Source organism: Panicum virgatum, chromosome 1N (genome assembly GCF_016808335.1).
Source record: "Panicum virgatum strain AP13 chromosome 1N, P.virgatum_v5, whole genome shotgun sequence".
Lineage (NCBI taxonomy): Eukaryota > Viridiplantae > Streptophyta > Magnoliopsida > Poales > Poaceae > Panicum > Panicum virgatum.
The window spans coordinates 38,471,485-38,483,694 of NC_053145.1; the positions used below are offsets into that span (position 1 = coordinate 38,471,485).

At 51.8% G+C, this 12,210-nt stretch overlaps 1 long non-coding RNA gene across 1 annotated transcript; it reads left to right on the forward strand.

Moving 5' to 3' along the window:
- Nucleotides 1-8,127: 8,127 nt before the first annotated feature.
- LOC120655776 lies at nt 8,128-11,713 on the forward strand. Its single transcript, XR_005667727.1, has 3 exons — nt 8,128-8,699; nt 8,780-8,972; nt 11,282-11,713. It is a non-coding gene; the product is annotated as an uncharacterized LOC120655776 (long non-coding RNA).
- The last annotated feature ends 497 nt before the right edge of the window (nt 11,714-12,210 follow it).

Here is a 12,210-nt window from a genome sequence, read left to right on the forward strand (position 1 = left end):
GGCAGGTCACTCGGACTCCCTCTGAGTTTGTTAAATGTACTACCTTATCCGTACAACCTATGAGGCCATTGTGTTTGCTCAGCCAATCCATTCCAAGGATCACATCTATCCCTTCTGACTTAAGTACTACTAGATCTGCTAGAAACTCTACCCCACTTAAATTGATCCTTACCCGTAGACAACCCAGTTGACACCTGATGTCTCCTCCGGGCGTCCGGGTTAATAGGGGTGTTTTTAGTAGTACCGTAGGTATTTTATGTTTCCCCACAAAGCTCGAGGATATGAATGAGTGTGATGCTCCAGAATCAAACAGTACTGTTGCAAGAGTTGAGCTGACTAGGTACTCACCGAGTACTATGCCCTGGGCTCCTTGAGCTTCCTGTGCGTCGATATGGTTGACACGGGCTCGTCCAAAAGACTGCTGGGATTGCCTCTGCTGGTTGTTGTTGTTGTTGCTGTTGCCACGGAGGGGCACTCGGTTGGCACCGGTCAGCACTGGCTTGGGTCCATTCAATGTGATGGAAAAGGCTGAAGTAGCCGGCTTGTTCTTGGCATAGGGGCAGTCGGCAATGAAGTGACCCGTCTCACGGCAGTTGAAGCAGGCTCTCACGTTGCTGTTGTTGTTGGTGACCTGACTCGCATTATTCTGTGAGGCCCTCATGGTGTTCTGGCTTCTGGGCTGTGTGTTAGGGGCCCGTGGTCCTGTCACTTGAGACTGAGTTTTGTACTGCATTGGGGCTTGGGACCTTGGTGCGTTGTAGCTGAGACTTTTGGTCTTCTGAAAACGATCCTGCTGGCGAGACTTACTCTCCAGAAACTTGCGTTTGTTCTCTTTCCTTTCATCAATCTTAGCCTTCTCGGTGAGGATTGCCTTGTTCATCAAGGTGTTGAAATCAGGATAGATCTGAGGAGTGAGCAGGGTCCTGAGTTCTGGGTTTAGTCCCTTCTTGAACATGTCCTGCTTCTTCTCGTCGTCGTTCACTTCATCTGGCGCATATCGAGACAGCTCCATAAACTGGTGAGTATATTCTTCCACCGTCATACTCCCCTGCTGAAGTGCGCGGAACTCATCTGCCTTGCGCTTCATGGTGGCCGAGGGGATGTGATAACGGCGGAACTCCCTCACGAATTCATTCCAGGTGATGGTGGAGGCATCTCTGGCAGCAGCGCAGTAATTCTCCCACCAGGCTAAGGCAGTCCCGGTGAGTTGATGTGCAGCCAGAAGAACTTTATCTCGATCCTGGCACCCAAATGGCTCGAGCTTCCTCTGGATCACGCGGAGCCAGTCATCTGCATCCAATGGGTTGCTGGATCCGGCAAAAGTGGGTGGCTTGGTCCTCAGAAAAGCTGTCAGCTTGTCATTAAAGGTCTGCTCTCGTGGCTGCCTGTTCACTAGAGCATTGGCCAGCGTCTCCAGTATGAGAGTCTGGTTATGGATTACTTGTGCCAGGTCCACGAAAGGTGGTGGTGGTGGTGGTGGCAGCTGTGCACCATGATTTTCTCCTCTGCCCTGACTCACTTCTTGTTCTTCCTGAGGATGGTTTTGCCCGTCAGGGTGTACTCCTGCATCAGCAGCTGCAGGGTCCCTGACGCGGGAGGCCCTTGTGAAGCTCCGGGAAACCATCTGCAGAACGAGTGGATTGGGACTAAGATTAGGTGATGTTTAAGTTGTTTAGGTCGCATCTTTGAAAAGGCAGTAACTAGTTGCTGCCGGCAAGCACACAATCGACAAGCAATCATCACAAACAACAAGCACAAGCAACTTTATTACAGCCAGGGTGGTACAACATGGGGCAAGGTCAAACGCGTACTACACGACCGGGTACACAACTACAAAAGAAAAGGGGCACTGATCTTCTTCGGACCACACGGCTTCATCCCTTGACGGTCGCTAGCACTTTAGGCTGACTCATCGGCTTGAGTGGGTTCCTCCCTCGGAAAGGAACTCACAACCTCCGGGGAAATGAGTGGTCCCGGTTCACCATCCTCTAGTCCTCCGTTTTCCCGGGGTTGCGTTGTGGCTTCTCTTGCGGCGGCGGCCGTAGACCTTCCAGGATTCTCGGGTGGGGCTAGTGGGTTTCCAACGAGTGGTCCCCATCCAAAGACGGGCGTCCCGAGTAGAACATGGTCTTCTCCTATTGCCGGGACTGGGGTTCCACTACTAGCCCATTCTTGCATACGCCGGTCTCGGGCTTGCCTGAGGCTCTCCTGAGCAACTGCTTCACTGCTGACCACTGCTGCGGCTCTTGCCTCAGCTTGGACTGCTCGGATCTGTTGCAGTCTTAGTGCGAGCTCTGCTTGCTCGGCTCGATGGGTCTGTTCCCTCAGCAAGTTGGCTTGCTCGTCAAAGAGCTGATCCAAGGAGGCTAGGTAGGTAGCTACTTGGTACAGGAGGACTTCTTCATGGCGGCGTCGTTCCAGGCTCCTCATTCGAGCTTCCCAAACTGGAGTCCTGATGGCTGGTGGGAAGAACCTCATTGGTGTGGGGGTGAGGTGTCCTTCGAAAATCCGGCACAGATAACGAAGTGCTTTCCTGACAGCTAGGGGATAGGTGTCATGGTGCCTAAACCCTGTAGCAGTCACTCGCCATGACAGGATGTCGGGGTAACGGTCGCTTCTGGCGACGACTAGGATCACCCTGCAGCGGAGAGTGCCATGATGCTCGTACTCTCTGCTGTAGTGCCTTGGGCGTTCCGTGACGCCAAGGCTCTCCAGGGCGTTGATCAAGAGGCTGGGGAAGCCAGGTGCAGCTTGGCAGTCGCCCTGGGTCCATCCTTCCTCAGCCATCTGAAAACAAGGATATGGTGAAAAACTTGCACAATTATTTAAGGTACACAAAGGGTAGATGATTTTTATTTATGGCGTCATGGGGGGGGGTACAACTCCATGGGTACACGATTATTATTAGTGCAAAGGTTCTAGCTTGGAGACAACTCCTATCATGGAGACTCTTCCTCGATCCTAAGAGGGCGCTTCTTCAGTGGGAGATACTGATCCATCATGTCATCCTCGGTCTGAGTTCCTTTATCCCAGTGGGTCTCTTCAGGTTCTTCTTCTTCAGTTTGAGTTCCAACATCCCAATGGGTCTCCATGGGCTCTTCCTCTTCGTCTTCTTCTATCCATCCGCCTATTCCCCAGCGAGCCTCGTACCTCCGCATACGAGCTTGGAGAGCGGCTAGCGAGTCCTCGGCGCGTGTGGCTCTTGCCCGCTGTTCTTCCAGTTCTTCCTCTTTTTCATCCATTTGGACTTGGAGGGCGGCTAGGGAATACTCGGCATGGAAAGTCCTCGACCGTTGTTCCTCCATCTCCTGGGTTGCTTTTTCTGCTCTGTGGACCTGCTGTTTCAGTTGTGCTGCTTGCTCGCGATAGAGCTCATCCAGGCCGGTGAGATAGATGGATAGGTGAGAGACCGTGTCTTCTAGGTCTTCTTCTTCTCTTCCAAGTCCTCTCATCCTGGCAATCCATGTGCGTCCTCTTCCTTCAGTCGGCGGGAAAAATCCCATAGGAGTCCGCTGGAGGTGATGCCTGTAGATCACACGTAGACGTCGTAGGGCTTTGCGGGCGGCTTTCCGATAGGTATCCGGGAAACGGAATCCAGTGGTGGAGATGAACCAAGGGTCCACATCAGGATAGCGGGTGCTCCTTGCTATGAAGATCATCAGGTCGCACCGAAGAGTGCCCTTGGAGTCATACTCTCGGTAAAGAAACTCTGGCGGATCCACAACTCCAATGCGTTTCAGGCTGAGTATCAACAACTTAGGAAGGCCGGGCTCTGCGAAACAGATTCCGCCGATCCATCCATTGTCAGCCATCTGGAACAGGGCAAGAACCAAGGGTAAGTATTTGTGTGAGGAAAGGATTAAGGATAGAAAAGCCCTAAGGTGAAAGGTCCTGAAAACGGGTTTCGCTCATAGGGTCACGTCCTACGGCCAACCTACGGCTCTGATACCACCTGAAGCGTCCCCTCATAAGAGAGGACTTAAATGTGATACAAAGCACCAGTCCCAGGAGGCTGATGCCACATTTATTACATCAGATGGTTCAAAACCGTACAAACCTTGGAGGACACTCGATACAGATGATGATAATAATTAACCAGGCTACGACATAACACCAGACCGCGAACCACATAGGGTCTACTACGGGCTCAGAGTACTGCGACAGCGGAGGCATCTCGACAGGGCCGGTTCCACAGGCAAGGTTGGGTGTAGAATGATAACCCTACTCGGCGTCGTCTGGTACGAAGTCCGGGTCTTCTTCTGTAAAAAGTAAGAGTGGGGTGAGTACAAACGTACTCAGCAAGTCCAACCACACCCACGGAGGGGGTTATAATAGAATAATATGCATAGGTAAATCAAGGAATAGGTTACGGTTTCATTTTGCAGAAAAACGATATTTTATGCAGGGGTTCATTTAATAGAAAACCTTTTTTTTTTGCATTAACACGGAGTTCAGGTTTTAAAACTGCTACCGGACTCCCCGTCTGTCGTAGCACACGGCACAACTGCCGGACATAATTCCAAAACAACTCACACCAGCCCATCCCAAGGAAACACTAGTTATGTGACCACACCGTAACTCGCCCAATACCGTGGGCACGGACTATTCGAATAGATTCTTAACTCTGCAGAGGTGTGCAACTTTACCCACAAGTAGGATACCACAACTCGAACACCGTCGTGTCGGTGTAGATCCCAACATAGCCATTACCCACCATAGCTAAGCCTGACTAGCCATCACGGGATGCACCAAGGGGTCATTGACCGTTCACTTAGGTATAACCGGGTATAAGTCACTCGGGGCTTATCCCTTTTCCTTAGTTACCCGTTGCTCTCAGCTCTCCTGATGGCTACCACACCAACTAGTGGGATTTATGCTACGCCGTTGCCCATTCAACGGTCGAGTGGTTTGCACGATAATGGAGTTAGGTGAGATGACACACCAACTCGGTCCTTAGACACGACAAGATGGATATCTCCCTTCTTTGCCTTGCCACACAGGCACAAGCACACCAATCGGCAAATCACACAGAAATGCCGTCCATCCCGTCCATACTCATCTTTCGAAAATCCACATTTTATCCCTTCCCACACACACACATTTTCTTATTCAAATAAATCATATTATGAGTAAAGTCCTAAGCGTTCTAATATCGATTAACGTCCAAGCAAAATCAGACATTAATCTAGGCGGTCAAGGAATGGTCATCACAAATCAAGGGGTGGCTATCCAACCGTGTTTTCATGCAAGTAAAACATATGCGACTTTATAAAACAGGCCATTGGCTGTGTTTATAAAAACTAGGACAGAAACATGCATCAAAGGATGGGATTGAACTTGCCGTCTTCAAAGCCTTCGGGGAAGTCCTGTCCTTCGGGCTCGGGGTCGCGGAACGGGTCCTCGTTCACCTGCTCACATCACTGCTCGTCAACGGGTTCTCCTTCGTTCCCTCCGTGGTCTACAGCGCACACAAACAAGCACACAATCAAAACAAAGATTTGTCGTCGAGCTCGAAACGGGAACACATGAAATATAGAGCATAGATTGTTATTTTTGAATGGTTCCTGGATAGTATGGCCACCACTGAGCTAGGAGAGGCGGGGAAAAATTTTAGGTTAAACCGGGGTCGTTAGGCACATAAAATGATAGGTCAGGGGAGCGTTTAGGCCCTAAACAGGGGTCCAGGGACCTAATTGTAATTAAGTTTAAGAAGGCAGGGGCTTGGTTTGTATTTTAGAAGATTCTTGGGTTAATCTAAAAGAGTCAGGGTTTTATTTGTAATTAAGTTTATATGGTGGGGGTTTGTTTTGGAAATATAACAAAAAGGGGGGGGGTTTAATTGTAAAAGGGCTTAAAGGGATTGGGTTTCTTTAATGAATAGAGGAAAGGGGAGGGGGCTCAAGGCAAAACTGCCTTTCCCCTTCCTCCCGCTACTGGAAATAGGGGAGAGGTGGGCGGCGCACGGCGGCGTCCGTCGCCGGCGAGCCAGGGCCCGGGAACGGCCGGGAAGGAGGGGAAAAGGAGGAGGAGGGTGAAGGGGTTCGATTCCCCACCTCGGCTCGAACTGGGGTGGAGCGAGAGGGCGGCTCCGCGGGGATCGATGGCGGCGGCGGGGGTGAGTGTGCGGCGGCGGCGCTGCAGGGCTGGGGAGGGAGTTGGGGGTGGCGGAGGAGGTCGCCTGGGTGACTGGGGTGCTCGGAGGGTGCCCCGCGGCCTCTTTTATAGACGGCCAAGGCGGTGGCGGTGGAAGTGGGGCGATGGCCGGCGGGGGCAAGCTTGCAGGCGGCTTAATGGCGTGGGGCGGCGAGGCGAGATGGGACTCGACGGGCGGGTCGCCGGTGGCGCTGTGCGGGTGTCAACGATGGCAGTGGGCGGGGCGAGTGCTGGTGACGCGACGCCTCGGCGCAGGCGGCACAGTGCGTGCGTCAACGGCGAGCAGGGGGGGGTGGCGTGCGCGTGCGCGCGCGCGCGGGTGAGCCCGGGGCGCCGGGGCGTGCGGAGCAGGGCTGGCCGGGGTGAGCGCGCGCGCGGGGAGGATGGGCGGTGTGGCGTGTGGGCGAGGCGGCGCACGGGCGGTCGTGGCACGGCGTCGCGGAGCGGGGCGCGGTGCGCGGCCGCGTTCGTGCGAGCGGCGATGCGCAGCAGCGGCTCGCGTGGTGAGCGGCGCGGCACGCGAGCGAGGGAGGGCGCGGTCGGGGGCGAGCCTGGTGCGTGAGCGGCGAGCGGCGCGCGGGGCGTGCTCGGGAACGGCCCGCGCAGAGAGGGGGGGCCAGTGCTCTGCCGCGTTCGGGAAGGAGGGAGGAGAGGGGAGGAAGGAGAGGGGAGAAGAAAATAAAGAAAAGGAGGAAAAGAAAAGAAAAGAGAAAGAAATTGGGAAAAGAAAAAGAAAAAGAAAAAGGAGGGGAAAGAGAAGGGAAAAAGAGAGGGGGAGAGAGGTCCGCGCCGGGATCACGGCGCTGATCGCGGAGCCGGTCGGCCACGCTTGGCGTCCGGGCGCGCGAGAGCGCGACGCGCAGGTCGAGGGGAAACAGGGTGCTAGATACGGGTGTCGGGTCTTTGGGGAATCGGGAGTCCCGGCGGAACAGGGAGGATTCCGAAAAACTGGGGTTAGGGTTTCAAGGAGGGATCTTGAGCTTAACGACGAAGCAAAATTTTAGCGCACGATTTATTTTTACGTAATTTTCGGGATGTTACATGCGACAACCCGAAGTAGGGGCGGAGCCGCGGCGCAGCGGGACGAGGAGGCCCATGCGGCATCCGGCGCGCCTGGCGGCGGGAGCGGCGGCCATCCTCTTCCTCCCCGACCACGCCTCCTCTCTCCTGTCGCACTCTGCTGCCGAGCTCGCCGGCCTCCGCGGCCGGGCGCGAGCACGGGAGGGCGCGCGAGCGGCCGGCGAGCTGTGGCGTGAACGACGGCCTGCACGCGCGCCGGCGAGCGGTGGTGTGAATGACGGCCTGCGCGCGGCGGCGGGAGCGGCGGTCGGGTGGCGAGCAGGGAATGGCTCGAGATCCCTCCTCCCTCGCCGGCTCATGCGGCGGCGGCAGCTTCGGCGCGGGGCCATGGCGCCGGGAGCAGGGGGCCGGTGGGGAGCCAGCGGCGGCGCCACCCTCTCCTCCCTCCCCGCGGGGAGCTTGTGCGGCGGCCTTCCTCCGGCTCCCTGCAGCGGCGGCAAGCACCAGCACAGGAGGTTGAAGAAGAACCTGATGAGTGGGGCCCGCACGTCATTGAGTGGAGGGAGTAAAGCAGCAGAGGTGTTTTCATCCATACGAAATATATGTACACATATATGGTCTAACAGTGGGCCTAGGCACTTAAAAGACATATAAAATGGCAAGATTAGGATGTATAAAGAATTATACACTGTTCGGCAGCTCCAGCAGCCTCCAGCCCAACAGTATTTTCCTCTCACACCGCTCCAGCACCAACTTCCAGCCACCAGCCAGCCAACAATATTTTTCTCTCACACCACTCCAGCCACCAGCTCCAGCTCCAACCCAGCGAACAAAGTAATAATGACAAATTTCAAAATAGCTGAATTGTAATGACATTTCTCCGAAGTTGAAGAATTGTAATGGCAGGAATAAAAAAAATCTTTCAACTTCCGCACACCACTCTCAGATCACCTTCCTGCGAGGAGGTGGTGGACAGCCGGCGCTAGGTGGCGGGAGGACGCGGCGTCGGCAAGGTGGCGCCGGCGTCGGCCCGTCGCCGGACCGGGCGCCAGCTCGCGGCACGCCCTCGTCGTGACCGCCTGCCAACTCGCCTCCTCTGCGCGCCTCCGCCTCTGCCTCTTCTCACCGTCCCTCGTGCGCCCGCGGCCTGCCCTCGTCGCGGCCGCCCGTCAGCTCGCCTCCTCCTCCACGCATCGTCTCCCCGTCCCCCCCATCCCACACCACACACGCACACACCAAACCATCTGGAGTCGTCCGGCTGCGGCGCGCACAAGGAGGCTAAGGCTCGCCTGCCCGACGTGCCCCTCACCACGCCGTTCACCATCACATCCTCGTGCCTCGAGACAATCTCCAACATCGCCGTACACGTCCAGATCTGCAGCGGCGTCGTCGGCCAAGGGGAGGTTGACCTCCACCTTCCACCCGGCTCCTGTGAGGACTGAAGGCACGCACCGGCTTGCGAGTGGCCAGCCACGGCCATGGCTGACCTTGGGAATTCCAACGCAATGTGAGCTAGCATCTTCCCGGTACGACCCTTGAGCACCACCTCCCCAATTCCCCCTCTCCCATTCTTGCTGCTGATGCCTCTCACTTCCGTCTTCTTCAGTGAGTAGTGAATGGCAGTTGTGATTCTACAGATACGTTGTCCTCCTGCACTCCTTATGTTTCAAGTGCATACACCTTGACATCAGCTTGCAAAGTGTTCGACAGAATGCTCATCAGGAGGTCAACATGAAGATAGTAGTTGTTTCATCTGCCCGTAGTGCTCTACCCACATCAACAACAGGCCTACCTGCCTGGTTAGAATTTTCCCTCTGCTTTGACTGGTTGTTGGTTTGATCTATACGATTTACAACTTTAATAATTTATTGTTTATGCTCTACTACTTCCACTGGACTGAAGTTAATAAATGAGAAATAATTTGTATTGCCACAAGTTCATTCATCTAGGGCACAAAATTCTTTTCTACTTCACCTCCTATTGACCTCTGCAATGAAACACGGATACGTGGGGGTGCCACCGTATCCCGTATCGGATACGGATACGCCATGGATACGCAGGGGATACGTATCCAAGCCATATCGGCGTATTGGGCCTAGAAACTCAAGATTGGATACGTATCTGTGTGTGATACGGCCCAGTAGCCCAACTAGCAGATGACAGAGGGGTGGGGAAGGAGCACCGCCGCATCCGCCCGCCCCACGCCCGCAGATGCACCCGCTTGTGCCGAGAGGGGTGGGGAAGGAGCTGCTGAGGAAGAAGGTTGAGGGAGATGGTCGCCGTCCGCGGGGAAGAATCCCGGCCGCCGCCCCTTCCGCCGCCGCGCGGTCGAGCCCGAGGCGGCCTTCCTGCCCTCGTGCTGCGCTCGATCCGCTGCGCTGGTTCGCCGGCGAGCTCGTCTTGCCCGACGCCGGCGAGCTCGTCCTGCTCGACGCCGCGCTCCGCCCCGAGCCGGATTCGACCGCCGGCGCGTGTGGGGAAGGAGTTGCCGGCGCGCGTGGAGAAGGAGCTACCGGTGCTGGCCTCGAGGCCGCGCGCTGCCGGAGAGGGAGGGGCCGGTGGCCGGCCGGGGAAGGGAGGCGCCGGCGGCCGGCCGGGAAAGGGTGGGATGGGAGACCGAGAGAGAAGAGAGAATGTGTGAGAGAGAGAGACGGGGAGACCGGGAGGGAGGGGGAGATAAGATAAGGTTTTGTTTTTTTATTTTGCCCCTTTCCTTTTTCAATAATTATATTTTTGTCCCTAAAACTTCTATTTTCTCACATTCTAATTCCTATAACTTTTATTTTCTCACATTTTAATCCCTATAAAGGTAATAAATGAATTTTTAAAGTAAAATGCTCACACTGTTTTTAGGTGTTTTAACTGCTTTTCGTTGTATCTGAGTGTGGCTATTTAATATGCATTATTATCTATTTTTTTTAGGTAAACGTATCCGCGTATCGGGTTTTTTTGGAAAAATGGCGTATCCGCGTATCCGTATCCTTTTGATACCGATACATGTATCCGTATCCGTGCTGCTTAGGACCTCTGTGCTTTAGTTTCCTTTTCCCTTTGTCTGGACATAAGATTGACCCAGTGTGGAGTGATCTGATTTGGGCGAGGAGCAATTCGATGGGAACAGGGCTGGCCAGTCCAGCAAGCCAGTAGCTCAATACTTGCATCCTGCAGTGTAGACACGGAAGCATTCCTCACAACTGAACAACAACATCCATGTTTGCATATTATTCAGATTTCTGACACATGCTTACACAACGTTCTGTTACTGCATTTAGACAGCTCAATATGTCATGAGATTTATGTACTTTAGCTACTCACCGTATATCCTTATATTTGCAACAAGAAATTTTTTGTTCTTTAACTTATACGGTCCTTCAACATTCCAAAGAACCTCAGTTTCTCTTTCTACTTTATTTTGTGCACTGCCTGAGTTCTTCATCTTTATTGCTTAGTAGATCAGAATGACAAAGATTCTAGAATCAAGTTATTTCCACCATTTATATCATAAGCGTGCTATGCCTTGCAACATCATTAAATCCATTTTCTTTGCATCGATCGCAGCAAAACAAGATGCCTAGGCGATAGATAAATGATCCTTCCAGGAACATGGGTTCCGAGCCTTCAATAAACAGCAAGTTTGCTACTAATAGTGTTGGCTTTACCAAGTTGTAAGGGACTGTTTAAAATTCTAAAATGGCTAGATCCCCTTTTAGTATTTTAAAAATTACATGTCAAATATTTTTAAATCATTGAAATCAAAAGATCAGTGTCTTGCTTTTCTTGGGCTGAGCCTAATTATTATTTCCCAACAGAATACAATGACAGACACATATTAGTACAGAGTTATTCGTTTTCTTTTTTTTTTCGGAAGACCAATGGAGTTATTGTTTTAGGATAATACTTTCAGGTTTAGTAATTGTAATAAATATTCTGATTTGGATAATATCAAGTCCAACAAGTATTTTTGGATAGTATTAAAAGTATAATAATTATTTGGATTGAACAGCTTACCAAATAAGCATGTGTCAGGTTCATGCTTCGAATATTCTAGACTATTTGAATTCATGCATTTGAATTCATGCTCTGAATAACTAGGATGTTTGGCTTGCAGACACAAGCAGCAGTGCCGGGGTGGCTATCGTAGATTCATAACCATAACGTCCAAAAGGTAAACAAATTCAGACCTACCTATTCAAATTGTCGCAGCATATTATATTATACAAAAGATCTATTTTTTATTCAATGCAGAGTATGGAAATCTTAAATTTTAAGTTCTAACAGAGCTACTAAATGCTAATTGTTTCTGATAATGACTGCAAGTCCCAATAACTACTACAGCAATAAAGGGATGGCAATCGAGCTGACAATTTATTTTTAATGTTCTTATTTTGAATTTTGATTTTCTTTTTCTTTTGCTTTCGTTCCTCTATTGTTTCTTCTTTTATTTACTTCTCAAAAAAGTTCTCCATTCAATTGTATTGTGTACTGTGGTGCTTACAACTGGGTATTATGGTTATACCTACTGCTCTTAACTTTCTCGTCATACACTACTTCCAAACAAAATCTCAGTTACAAGATCGCGCGCTTGCGCGCAAAGTACTCGTATGAAGATAAGCTCACCTCTCTCACGAATGCTACTCGAACTCTCCTTGTGCTCACTGCTTTTTTTTTATTTTCTAAAGTTTTTTCTTTTCATTATGTCTGAAATTAAAAACATAAAAATGATACACGGGTGGACTGCACCAATACAACACCTCTAACTGTTTACATGTTAACATCAAGTTTACAAAAGCGTATACAGGTTAAAAAACTCATGAGGGAACACCTCCTTCACATAAAGGGCAAAGATGTTTTTTTCCAACTCCGTTAGCCTCCGTTAGTGCTCATTCCGTCTAGAAGGGTATAGGAGTAAACAAAACTAAACGCGAGGGTATAGAGGTGCAAATTTCGTGTTCAGAAGTATGGAGGTAAGTGGTACTTAACATAAGAGTAACCAGGTAAAAAACTCTTCCAATAAACCCGGAGGCCTCTAGCCTCGAA